The sequence below is a fragment of the Asparagus officinalis genome, chromosome 4, assembly GCF_001876935.1.
Source record: "Asparagus officinalis chromosome 4, Aspof.V1, whole genome shotgun sequence".
Taxonomy (NCBI): Eukaryota; Viridiplantae; Streptophyta; class Magnoliopsida; order Asparagales; family Asparagaceae; genus Asparagus; species Asparagus officinalis.
The window spans coordinates 123,043,816-123,058,180 of record NC_033797.1 but is presented as its reverse complement, the minus strand read 5'-3'; the positions used below and the strand labels follow the sequence as shown (position 1 = coordinate 123,058,180).

Sequence of the window (14,365 nt, the reverse complement as noted above, 5' to 3'; positions counted from 1 at the left end):
AGAACTCGTGATTACTTATGATCTCGGTATATTCTTTCGTATAATGTGTTGTATATACTATTTACCGAAAATATCCTGTGAGTTCAAATTAGACATTGCATTGTTTGTTTTGTACTAAATTGTTTGTTATTATTCCAGCTGATACACAAGTTTATTATGCTCGAGTTCTATTTCTATTGATATAGTTACATCCTTAATTGCCTTCTCTTTGATCTTCAATGTGTTCTGTTATTATTTGAAACTTTATAAACATAAAAAACATATTTTTATTTTTCTGATGCAGGATCAAGGTTTTGATGTGTCACTGTCAGATGCCAGTAGTGTTTTTGATTCCATAAAGGTGATAAGCTTTCAACTCCTATGTATTCTTTTTGTTTTTTTGTTACTTTTCCATTTAGTGAAGAGGTATAACTTAAACCATTATTTCCTCAGTCGCTTAGTCAAAGTGATGGAAGATGGCGATATGATTCTAGCAGTGCTGAATCCAGCACTTATGTTACTGGTACTGAAATCTTTTACCTTTCTTGGTATCTATGTTGAAAATAACTTAACACTAGATGCTACATTTACCAGTTTATGTCTTTTGTAATTATTGCTTCACTTTGATTGGCTGGAAATCGTCTCATGTTAATGTTGTAACTTCTAAGTACAACTACTATTGTGCCTGATCAAACTGATCACTTTTCATGTTTGTACAGTTGCAGGGACAACACTTGAAACACTTGCAGGAGTGGTTTCCCTGGTAGATCCAGAGGTGGATCAATCAAGGGTAAGACTTACATTACCAATGTTTGTTTTTTAAATTGTATGATTATGTTATGATTAGCTTTGAGTAACTATTTGATATCAGAATGATCGTTCAAAATTTTTACTCCTATTTAAAAATTAAGGAGAATATCTCTTACTTTTGCTTATAATTACACTTCATAGATTAGATGCATTGCTATCCCACTAAATTTTATTTTGCTTAAATGTAAGACTCATTAGCTTTAGCTTAGTATGGCAATGTGGTTCTATGTTAATCTTTCATGGCCATTTGAAAGTGAAAATTCTTTATTTTACTCAAGCTCTAAGGCTTCTTGCAAAGTTGCAAGCTTGCAATACATCTAGCTAATCCATAATACTCTGAAGCATTATCACTAAGAAGGCAATACTTCATCCAAGTTGTGTGAGATAGGAATGCGACATCCGATTGAGTACCAAATTGAGTGATGAATTTTTTTTCATAGGTAAAGAATATTTCACTGATTATCAGGTGTACAAGGGTACTTAGGCATTCCAAAGTATAACAAAAGTAGGCTTCCAACAGCAAGAAAAAACATCACAATGATGCATGAGAGAACAATATACAAATATAAGTTAGTGTCATTTAAAATCACCAAGTTTGCAGGCCATCAAGTAAGTTAGTGTCATTTAAAATCACCAAGTTTGCAGGCCATCAAGCTGTGAATTTTATTGAGTAATCCTGCGAGGGAATTGCTAATGCCTCTAAATTTTGCAGGCCATCAAGCTGTGAATTTTATTGAGTAATCCTGCGAGGGAATTGCTAATGCCTCTAAATTGTCCGAAGTTTCGTTCTTGCTAAATATAGTATGTAGTTGCTACAAGCAGAGCTCTTCTATGCCTTGAACCTGGACCTTTTCTTCCCTCTAGAGTCTTATACCAAGGCCGGAATCTAATCCAAGACTTATGTCTTCCTTGTAGCCTCATATATGATAGTATTTGATCACATATTTGAGCTGAAAATAAGCATTTAAAGAACAAATGCTGAACAATTTTATTATGAACCCACAAAGGTTACCGTGTGCATCATCTGTTCTCCCCCAAGCTTTAACTTTATCCTTGGTCATGAGCTTGTTGAGCATAACTAACCACAAGATTTTGTCAAATCATGCTTATGTATTAAGTTAAAAGATTTGAGACTGTTCATATCAGTGTAAGTGATAATGTGCACTTATAGTACTTGATGAAATAAAATAAATTGGGTTAGAGAGATTTGAACCTTGTGAAATTTTGCATATACCTTAAAATTCACAGATATAATGATATATTATTATAATCATAAATACCTTGGGCTCGAATTTAAAAAAAAATTAATTTAACCTTTTTTACCTTCAACAAATCATCATAGGCTATATCCCTTTCGCTCATTTGTTAGAACTATAAGTAGATATAGTAGTTTAATATATTTTGTCTAGAGAGCTTTATTTTTTTCCCTTTCCTTTTTTAGTTGTTTAATAATAATTGTAATTGACTCAATTGTTATATACTAAAGATTCTGAAATTTGGAAATTCCTATTAGAGAGTAAACTTTTACTAAATGGACATTATCAAATATCTTGCAATATCTTAATTCATGTAAGCAAATATGAGCTCAAATGCCAATTGGAATTACTATAAGGAAAATACTAATTTCATGATACATATAAAAATTGATAATGCAATTGCTAAAGGAAATTATTAAGCTTACAGGCTACAAGTCATATGATAACTTAGAGAATGATAGTTAGCCAAAACGCATTTGCGTCTATTAGCTTAATTATTCTATTGATAGACTCTATAGCATAACAAATATTATAGATGTTAATGTAAGACATGTTGGCAGATATTATAATGTAAGAAATATTGTAGATGTAATGGGTATTTGTTTAAAAAGAATGTTCTTTATAGGAGAGATTTATTTCTATATCGGTTTGCTCATTATCAATGATTCAATCAGTACTTAGGTGATCTGCTCTAATCCCCTATACATCCCTGTTTCATGTTCCTTTAACTTTGTGTTCAAACGGTTATATGTCTTGATATGTCCTTATTGTTTTAGCCTTTCCTATGACCATAAAACCATGGCGAAACAGTAAGAGACATGGGGAGCTGCTAGGAGATCAACAATTTGATGTTATTTAGCTGAGGTCAGGTCTTTGGTGAATGGAGATGTTTTTAAGCTCTATATTTTGTTGCTAAATGTTGCTAATGTTCCAATTTTTTTGTGTGAGTATGTTAGGAGGTGTTTTGATAGGTTTTTTTATGTATACAGCTAGGGAATTTTATGTTTTTTTGGTGTGATGTAATGAGAGATACCCTTCATTTTATTCTTTGGCTGGGGATTTTGATAATTATCTGTAAGTAGATTGTAATCACCCATTTTTTCAAGAATGTATTGCTCGGTTGGGGTCTTCTTTCAAGACTCAATCCTTTCTCTTAAGAAGACATGAGAAGAGCTTGACTTCATAGTGATTAACCGATGCTAGATAATTGTCTATGCTACTTGACATGTATTTTCTTGAAAACATATTGCACTTGCTGAACCAATTCTATTGTATTCTATCTTGAATGCTGGTCATATTATTTTGTTATAGGACACAAAAGATTTAATGTTCAATCCAAGTAGGAATTTTTGGTACCAAGCATAAAAAGTTATGCTTGGTAGTGAGGTGTCACTTCCCCCTCCACTCATTCAAATAGTTGCATATCCTCATGCACTCCTCAATACATGTAAATATGGTCCTCTATTTGAACGAGTGGAGGGGAATATGCCACTTCACTGCCAAACACAAAATTTGTGCTTAGTTCCAAGCATACCTATTTTTCTCTCTCTATATATATATGAGATTAATGAGTATCATGTGCCATATTAGATGATTCCCTCATATACAATGATGTGACACAATTTCCACCCTTAGCCATCACACATGACATAAGTCATTTCTCTATTGAAAAGGTTTCGGTCAAATCCCTAGTCCCTTTTCAGGTCCCAAAACTTTTCATTAAAAGTACACGGGCCGGGCCCACACAAAAAGGACCCAGCACTAACATACCAAAGAGTAGTTACGAGTACCCGGGTGCGCATAAAGTTTACATTAGTAATTTCCCACAACCTTCTCAAAACACCCCTACCACCATCGAATCCCCACCGTCCAAACCCCACCTCGATCCAACGGTCCAGATCATCCATGGTGGGGTCGGTTCAAACTAAAAAACCCGGACCCCACCGTTGGATCAAGGGGTCCAGCAAGGATAAAAACAGACGGCCCCCTCCGCTCGATTTCTTAGGGTTTTAATGGACTCAAACTCTCCAGGATCAAGACGACGAGGGACGAAGCACTCACTCGATGCCGATGACGTCAACGGCCGCGGAGCGGTGATATAGCTCCGGCGGATGCCACCGCCTGATAATCGCGAAGCCGGAGCCGCGTCGACATGATGGGCGGCTCCAGATCGTGGCAGCGGCGGCCGCGCGAGGAACGAAGGACTCGACATACGAATAGGTTGCAGGCGCGGCCGCGTGATTCGCATGCCGGCGGCCTGCGCGTCGGCGGATCTTTCAGCTCACGCGCGAGCTCGGACAAGTCGGAGGTCGAACGAATCCGATGGCTCATCCAGCACGCCGAGGCCCGCGATCATCGCCGTACCGGAAGCGTGCACGTTCCGCCATAGCGACCAGGTCGACGGGACTCTGAGGATCCGAACGAGGGCCGAGCTCCGGCTCCGTAACCTCGTCGACGGACGAGAGTATTAGAAAGAGGAGGAAGCTGGGCAGCGACGAAGGGCGGTGAGCTCGGTGGCCGATGTCGATCGGGGCTGGCTCGGATGCCGATGGGGCGGGATGGTGCTGATGTGGGCGCGGCGGTGTTGGGATGATACCGGCTCCGGCGGCTGCTGCGGCGGGCGGGAGGCAGGAGGTGAATGGAGACGTTTCCGGGGGCCGAGGATGGTGGACCTGGGGGCGATGAAGGAGGTGTTTTTCCGGCGAGGTTCAGCCGGCGCCGCATCGAGGGGGAGGGGGGAAGAGGTGCTGAGGTTGATGGGGGAGGCGGCGCGCAAGAGGAGGATGGGGAGGATGAGGAGAGGTTGTCCGATAGTAGTACGGAGAATTAGGGTTCGTTAACTTTTTTTTTTTTAATTTTTTGTCTTTTTGTTTTTTTTTAACTGATTGAGATCTAATCCTTTATCTCTTCTCCGACTGTTATTATGAAATTTAACCGTAGCTTTAGTGAAGATGATCTGTTTACGATTCTAGTGGATCTTTTGTTTGGATTGATGGGTTGTTCGAATTTTATAATACCTCCCCAAACTTTGGGGTCCCCGAAGACCTCTCTTAAACTGTAGAAGTTTCGTAGAACCTCCCTTACCTGTATTTTATTGTTGTTTTAGTGACGGTGTTCGTTGAATTTTTATTTATCTTTTTTGATTTTCCCTTAGAATTAACTTTTGCGTAAATTCTTGAAACCCCATATCTTTATCCCCCTTTTTTTTGGTACAAGACCCTTACACTTTTTACATTTCACAAACCCCCTCTTATTTAGAGAGTTCCCATAAACTTATCTGAACTTTTAAGAAAAATTACTTACAAAGTTAACAACATACTCATGCTCATACGTTCTTAATATGTTCAAGGGTATTTTACTACTTAGTAGAATTTGAGGTGTCATTGGCCAACGAATTAGATAAGGGTTAAAATGAGACCCTCCTTAACCTATGAAATAATAAAATATTGTACAAAGGAAATAGACTGAATTAACCCCTCTTCATTTGCCAATTGCAAAAACTATAGATGGATAAAGTTAACTTTCTAATGGTAGTTAATGTAAGTTAATAGTAATTAATCTCCTAAAAGTAGAGGTTTACTAATATGCCAGGCATATTAGACGTGTTGGAAATAATAATAGTATTTATAAAAAAAAGGACTTATTCTCTACCAAAACACTAAAAAGAGTCATAAGAATTAAAATAAATCTAGCCGACGAGTTAATTAATTTAGCTATTCGGGTAAGCAAATGGGCTAAGTAGATTAATCTTTCTTCTTAATCTCTCTTTCTTAAAAGACATGGTCAAATTCTAACGTCTCATTTGGTACTCGGAATCTCATTTGGTACTCGGAATTTCGGGAATATGTTAAGATAGAATAGAATGAAATGCTCATTCTCATGTGTCGTCAGCGATGGTCGATATTTGTTGTTGTAGTTGATAACATAACTACTGTAGCGCGCAATGATAATTTTTTTTTCCCCTCACCTAAGCCTGAATCACCGTGGCTTAACAACTTTTTGGAAAATGGACCTCCTAAAAATTTAAATGTTCTTTTACAACTCTTTGTGAATGGGCACTTCAACTTTTAAAAATGCCGTTTTGTATGCAACAAGTGAAGTGGGAATAGCTGTTCCGTTGCCGCGGGTTCCCGTCTATTCATTGTTAATTGCTACGCTAATTTTGGTACATTCTTTAAGAAACTCTTGATAAGTAAAGTGAAATTTCTAAAGTCTATGGAGGTTTTGCGTAAAAGGCTAGAGTTGAACAAATCTTGTAGAAAAATACTATTAGTTTTTTGCTTATATTGTGGGTGTTCGCGGTGGGGCCCTAGGAGGTGCGCAGAAAATATGTGGGGGAGGGAGACGGTTGTGGGCCCGGATGAGGAAGTGGGTGAGTCACATGTGGTCCTTGAGCCGGCAGCACGAGAAATTGGCCTCCACAATGACAGCTGGAGATGTTGGGTGGTGGGGTAGGTTCTTGCGGGGACCACATGAGATCAGAACGTGGGGCCCAAGTGGACCCACTGGTTTAGTACTGACGTGGGTGGATAGGACCCTCTCCGTGGTGGTTATCCCTGAATATTCATTGAATGTAGGTATTAAGATGGGGGAATTTCGTTGGATCACTCTTAAATCTAATTAATGAAAACTTTCTATGATAGAACTTGCTCATAGAAATGAAAACTTTATCATAGAAATGAAAACTTTTTATGATAAAGTTTTGTTGTATCATGTACCCTTAATTAAGATTCATATACACATACGTAACACACGTAAACCTTCATTGTTTTTTTTTTCAATAACTGCTTATTTTATTATAAATACCTAGTGTGCAATTTTCTCGCAAAACAAGTACTGTTGACGTCGTGTATTTAAGAGATCATTAATGTTCTAGTACACAAACCTAGAACGTGTATGAGGGTCGTGATTGAATTATAAAGGGATCATATACAAGTTTGTTCGGTTGCTACTTTTGCCACGTTTGAGGGCATTTTCATGGTTTCTTAGGGATTTTTTATGTTGATTTCCCCCACAGTTTGTGGATATTTCTGTCGTTTTCCCCCATAAATATGAGGATATTCCCAAATATCCAAGAATGTGAGTAACATGCAAAAGGGGCCTTGGCTTCAACATATAGGATAGATGTGACTTACTGGAAATAATAGTTCATTGATATATAAAATTATTTCCAGCCATTCATCATCTTATTTTATAAAGTTAATTGCGAATAGACTTTATGTGGCATCACTCAATTACTAGTAGAAATCCGCTTAGTTTTATATGTGTGAAAAGATTCACTGCAGTATTGGTCTAAGTGCCAATACATCCCCTTATCTTTTTCATCTCTTTTACCAGTAGAAAACTTTTTCATCTCTTTTACCAGTAAAAAAATGAAAAGAAAAAGAAAAGAAAAGAAAAGAGTGATTAGAAATCTATCCTCACTGATAGAGTTGTAAGAGGTCTATCTGTCCCTATAAAAATTCTTTGATTGTTTTAAGGGTCAGAAGAATTCATCCAATGGATCTATCTACACAAATGAAACTACATGGCGTCTATACGCAGTTGGTTGATACTATGGGAGGTCTGTTCACAATTAACCCTATACTTCTATTTATGCGGATAACCTCACTATAGTATTGGCTAATTGACGCCGCCCCCCCCCCCCCTTAATTTTTTTGTCTCTTTTGTGAGTTTAAAAAAAAAAGAAAAATTTTTGCCTGATGCAAGAGGCAAAATTTGTCTTCCACAAAACTTGCCACACTGAATGTCGAGGGTCGCGAAGTAACTCGCCGCGCATCCTCGCTTTTCCATCTACACGCCACTCCTCCTGGCAGCCCCACCAGCACCACGCCGCGCCCTCCACAGCACACCTCCGCTCAACCCCCGCGCACACAAGCCCGCCATTCACTCTCCTTCTACACAACCGTCACTAGACCCGACGAAACGCAACGCGCGTCACTCCTCATGCGTCGCTGCAGCACGCAGACGCGCCCTTCACAAGCTCCTCTCCACCCTCATCACCTCGCCGCTGTCCGACGACAGCCACGTCTCCAGCTCTACTGCGGATCCCCACCGAGACACCACCGACGACCGGCAAACTCCTCCCAACTACGGCAAGCAGAGCCGAGATTGTTGGAGATGGTTTGACGGGGAGGCAGAGAAGAGTGCTGAGGTGGAGGTCGAGGCGGCGATGGGCTCGGCTGGAGCTCGAGGGCTGTGGGCGAAGCTCAAGGAGCTGGGGATGCGGGTTGAGAGAGGAGAACGAAGAGAGAGTGGAGGAGCTGGGTTGGATTTCTTGGGGAATGGAGGAGAGAGAGAAGAAGAAAGAATGAGATGAAGAGAGAGAATGAAAGATTCGTTTGTTTAAAAAAAAAATTGCCACGGGTAAAGGAATCCATTGCACGGGACTGCTAGTCCCGTGCAATTTCATCTTAAAATTTTTCAGTCAGCAAAATCGACCATTTTCAAAAGAAAAGGGTCGATTTTGCTGAATATATTCACATGGGGTCGATTTTACTGTATAAAATGGCAAAAAGGGTGATTTTAAAAATTTGTCCTTTGTGGAATCCAGTTTTAGGGTGTTATATAGCAATTTTTGATTATTTTAGAATAGTAGAGATTGCTCACTATTCGTAGAGGGTTGGCATGGGTACATTACTGATTTGATTGGGTCGGCGCAGTTGGCTAATCAGACTACATTTTACACATGTCGACAATTGTTTGAATGAGTCACCTTTGTGTTTAATGCGATATTGACAAAACGACTAATGTGCTGGCGTCTTTAGAGGAGTCATAACTTCGATCCGAAGAGTCATAATGACTCTGACCCAGTATTAAATTTGATGGTGATTGAGTGGCTGAGTATGACTATTGAAGTTGATAGGTCGTCCTATCATTCGAGACATTCCTCAGTGAGGGCCAAAGTAAAAGACGCCTTTCATCTCGGATTCGGGTTCTTCTAGCAGATCCCGACTTGAATACGCCTTTATACTCAGATTTAGGTTGTTAGGAAGACCGACGATGCTAAAATCTGGATCATGTTTTTAGATTTATAGGACTCGGCCAGTTAATCAGGACACATGGCCGGTTCTCAAGAATTCATTAGACTTAGTAATTTTTAGGAACAACACTAGCCCCACTCAATCGAACTTGGGTAAATTGAGTTCGAGAGAAACTGATCCGTTCCACCTTTTCACCTCCTCGTGGATTTAAATTGCCTTTTTTGAAAGACAATTGTGATGTGACATTTTGATGTTAGTACAGATCATGTGTAGTAGTTTGAAGATGTTATGGTATTCCCATTCGCCCTAGTGCAACTCAGTACCGAGCAACAGACAAGTGTACTTTTGCATGTTATGCCACAATTATCTTAGCGGCCAGAGACTTGTAGGGACGACAACTCATCCGACCTGTCGAGTCGACACCCCCTCATGTTGAATCGAAAGGCGGTATTTGTCGCCCTCCTTTGTCGAAGATGACTCACAATGAGCCCACTCGACCGTTTGCCAGACGACTCGAAAGGCGTTACTTCTCAGCGAAGCTAAAGGATAACCTTTTCCTCGAGCCTATCCTCACTAGCAATGTGTCAACATCACATTTAATGCATGGCAGGTGCATCATGCATCTAGCCTTGATAGTCTTCATGACTCATTGGACCATATGGGCCACCGTCCTGCTACCGCTCACTTCTCACTTAATACTGAAGTGATCCTTCCCCCACTCGCCAGCTGACACCTATAAAGTAAGCGATGACGAAGTTTCCAGTCCACACTTTGCCACCACCTTCCTATAGTCGACGGAAGTGACCAATCTACCATTATACCCTAGGTATAAATACATGTACTATTCTGTCTTTACAGAGGGATCTAGGGGAAGATCTGAGAGAGGATCTAATTCTAAGTTAAATTCTCTAAAATTGTAAATCATACTACACACACACAAGAACTCTCATAGTTCTTATTTACCCCACTCAAGTTCATCAGCTAACTTGATCATCGGAGATACAATGGAGGAACCAAGCCCCATCCTCTCACGAATTTATACATGTGAATATTTTTCAGATTTCTAATTCTAGAACCAGACATAAAGTCAGAGAAGAAAGCGATTTCTCATCAATCCTTAATAAACTTATCCAAATACGGATACATATTGACTGTGTGATCACTAGTACATAAACAGAAGATATTTTGCTTCATTCGATAGGCTGACTCCTCGATTTATGAGGAGTTGCTTTATTTTTAAAGTCCGTCATGGCTTTATAGGAAACTAAGCTGGCCATTGAGATTGCGTATTATGTCATTTGTCCACGCCTATATATATCCACTCCTTCCAATGCCTTCTTTGACTTTCCAAACCCTAGAAAATTTTTAAGTTTTGTTGGTGAGAATTTTGGCTATTTTTTCTTAGACTTTTGCTACTTCTGATCATCATCTTTGACTACAGCGATGGCCTCCAGCTTAACCCTCCACCATTCGTAATGAGACTAGAATTGCACTACTTCACAAGCATAAGTCGACATTGCTGCAGACCCATCTTGAATAGTATGCTAAGGACTTTGATATCACAAGCGCCTTCACCTTGTTAGTTCTGGTGAAAGATCACACTCTCTATCATCATAGTGGTGATCTGGTATCAATGTATTGGCACTACTTTGACTTCGGCCTTTGTCTGCCACTGCACCTATTGCTCCAGCGGGTTTTCATGGCTTTGGTGTATTGCTGGTTTAGTTGAAGCCTAACTCCATTGCCTTTTTGGTCGTCTTCGTCATCATATGCCATCGAGTGAACATCAAGATAACATTAGGCATTTTAGGCTATCTGTTATGCGCTAAGGCCGATAAAGGCGATGACCACTTCTATCTACAGATTGTCAACGGCTTCCAACTAGTCTCCAACAACATTGACACAAATAAGGGGTGGAAGGAGAAATTCTTTTCTCTTCATTGCTGACACGATTCTAGCTTGCTCGATATGGCTAGAGATAAAGAAATAGGGCTTGAAGCTGGAGAAATTCTTTTTTCTCTTTAGTGCAGACCCAATTCTAGCTTCTTCCTCATGGTTAGAGATAAAGAAAGAGGGCTTGATGGCGGTGAACCTATTGGATGTAGATAAGCTAGGTCTGGAGAAGATCCGAACCTACAATGGGTCTCGCTATTGTGAGGACCTCTTCGGCAATGCCATGCTTCAAGCTACCGGCATCTCTTATACACCAACCACCGAAGCAAATTTAGCTCTAGCCATTATTTTGGTCTTTGAAGAGCAACCTATAGAGGTCCCCCATGTTGGACCCTCTATGGGGGCCTCGAGAACATCTTCATGTATGAAGATCAAATTTTGTTGAGCGGAGTACCCGACACCGTTCTTCATCAAGCTCTTCGGAGCTATCTTATTAGAGGGGCACTCATAGGATTGAGTTATTTAGTAGATATGCACAATCCTCAGACCTCTTCTTCATGCTCCAGAGGGAGACAATGGCTCATAGTGAGGCTCGAGAAGAGACCGAGCTGTAGGTCGCCACCAAGTGGAGTGAACTGGATGAGCTCAAGAGTGGACAGATTGAGGTGGTACATGTCATGCCACAGTTCCAAATGTAATAGTTATGGAACATGACTCGGCTGACAATACAACCATTCAGCCACATTCACGCCTCTAGATCGTATTGTATAACAAAATAAAACCAAACTACACAATAGAGCAGGTAACCAAGATAATAAAAGAAATGTATAGATGAAGAAATCTCCAAAAGACGGAGTCCAAATACGAGTCACAACAATTCATGATAGGAAAGAGATAAGAAAATTTTACATTCATAGTCTAGAAAAGTCACATGTGACTCAAGAGAAAACCTTAACCGAAAAACTGCCTAAATCAACTGAACTGGAGAACTGATAGGATAAACGGTGATCACTGCCGCTGAGCCTGCTCCTCGAAATACTCTCGGTCCTGCGAAGAAAGAATAATTTCTGAGGTTGGGACATGCAAACTCCAGGGGAGTCAGAAAACCCCCAACAAGCATGTAAAATGAGGGAATTGTGCGTGTGTAAGTGTAAGTGGCATATAAAGAAAAGATGAATTCTAAATCACAGTGATGAAAGAAAATCCTAACAAAGAGATCAAGATAATATCTATCACCAAACATACAAGAGTATTATTATTATTTTAGATATTATTTGAATTAGAGAAGAATAATTTCATGTATATAAACCAGTTCCCCGTAAACTGTCCCGAGAACACGGTTTTAAGTTAAGTATTGGCCCTTTGGCCCATGTATATATAACTCAGGATATCAGGAATGTGCATGTACCCGTTTATATACATGTTATATTCTCCTTCTAATTCTCCTTTATAAACCCCATGTTTTATGTTTAATCTAAGTGATTGTGCACGAAATGTTGTGCACTAACCATAGAGTTATCGTAGAACGGCTTCCGTAAAATTATGAAAGATAACCGTAACCCAGAATATGTCCAATCAAGAGGGGTGCATCGTCTAGTCGATGCTATAATAGTAACAGCCAAGAAAAAACCTCATATCGGGATATCAATATCGAGGGCATAACCATGCTATGAAAGACACGCCTATAAATCATATTTTTTATGGAAGTCATCTTCATGCACTATCAACCCTATTAAATGTCACTAGGTGATCAAACATAGTATCAGGTGATCCAACATCATCGTCACAAAGCATACATAATTCAAGGTCTACAAGAATCCATAAAATACTTAAAGGAATAATATAATATAATATATATTTTTAATCCATAATGATATAAGTAAAACTACTCTTCATATCTGTTAAAATCATTTGTACTGGCTAGAAATGAAGTTTATGAAAACTTACTGGACTTAAACAAGGTCATGGGGGATATGTTTGAATCTAGAGAAAATAACTCACCGAATAAACCCATTTATTTATAGATATCTAATGCCATTTATGAGGAGTAACCTATGCATCAGGGGGAAATTTTGGTAGGCACTACCAGCAAGATAAGTCAACACACATGAGGATTGTCAGAATTATATGCAAAAATACTGGCACGTTTGGATGCAAAAACTCAGTGTATGTACAGGCTACTATATAACGCATACTCCTACGACGGGTGTTAATACCTCCAACATTATAACTAAAAGTTCAGGGGCCTGACTTCAACAATCTATGTTCTATTCGGTTTGAATGTTTGTATGTTAGAGTGAATTATAGTACAAGCTTGTTAACTTGCTATTTGTTGTGGGAATAATAATAATGATAATATTTAACTATTTGTCAACAATGATAAATACACGTTGCTGCCGGTCTCATCTTTGATATATGGAGTTTCATTTAATTATAGCTCTTTCCATAAACTATTTACAGCTAATGCCATAAACTATTTATAGCTCATGCCATCAACTATTTACAACGAATTCCATCAACTATTTAACAATGAATGTCATCAAGCTAATATCATATGTACCTACTGTGTATTAATCAGAATAACTTACAAATATAAAAATCAAATATATATATATATATGTATATATATATATATATATATATAGCTATATATAGTAATAAATATATTATAATATATATATATATATATGATAATCACATTTTATTATAATTTTATACCTCATTATCTATTTTATATGAATAAATTACCACTAATAATTGCTTTTATCTTTAATTGCAGGTTAATGAAGAATAATCCCAAAAATCTCATCTCTTTTCTCAAGTGAAATATTTGAATTATAAAAGCCCAAAACCCAAATGTCCCAAAGCAACATGGCAGCTCCTCCTATTTTTTCTCAAATTTTGAATGGACTTGGCTGCAAAAAGTTGAAATCATCGGACTTGGATGCAAAGATTTGGATTTTAATGAAAGGAGGCCGGACTTTGTTCGCTGCAATGTGGGATTTTCAATGGTTGCTGCTGGACCGCTTTGATTTTCGCTGAGATTGGGATTGTGAATGGGCCGGATTTTCATTTCTTTTTGAAAATCAAATGATTGAGGACCGGCTGCTGGAGATTGGATTTGTGAGTAGGCCGGACTTGCCAGCTCTTCATTTTGGTTTTTGGGAAGCTCCAATGGGCCGTTGTTGCATTTCATTTTCAGTTGTGAAAATCAAATGCCGACTTGCTTTGATTTTGAAGAATGGGCCGGACTTGCTGATAGGTGCAGCTTTGAATCACAAAAAAAAATCAATTGGAAATTAAATTGTCATTGGGCCGGACTTGCTTGATAGGCTGCAGACTTGGCTTTTGATCAAATGAAAACGCGATGTGGGCTGCAATTCTAACTTTGAAAATCAACTCCAATGGGCTGGACCTGATGCGGATTGGCTTGGATTTATTCAC

The 14,365-nt window shown here is 39.0% G+C and overlaps 1 long non-coding RNA gene across 1 annotated transcript; it reads left to right on the top strand.

The window, feature by feature from the left end:
- LOC109837449 lies at nt 285-2,902 on the top strand. Its single transcript, XR_002246280.1, has 3 exons — nt 285-340; nt 705-769; nt 2,822-2,902. It is a non-coding gene; the product is annotated as an uncharacterized LOC109837449 (long non-coding RNA).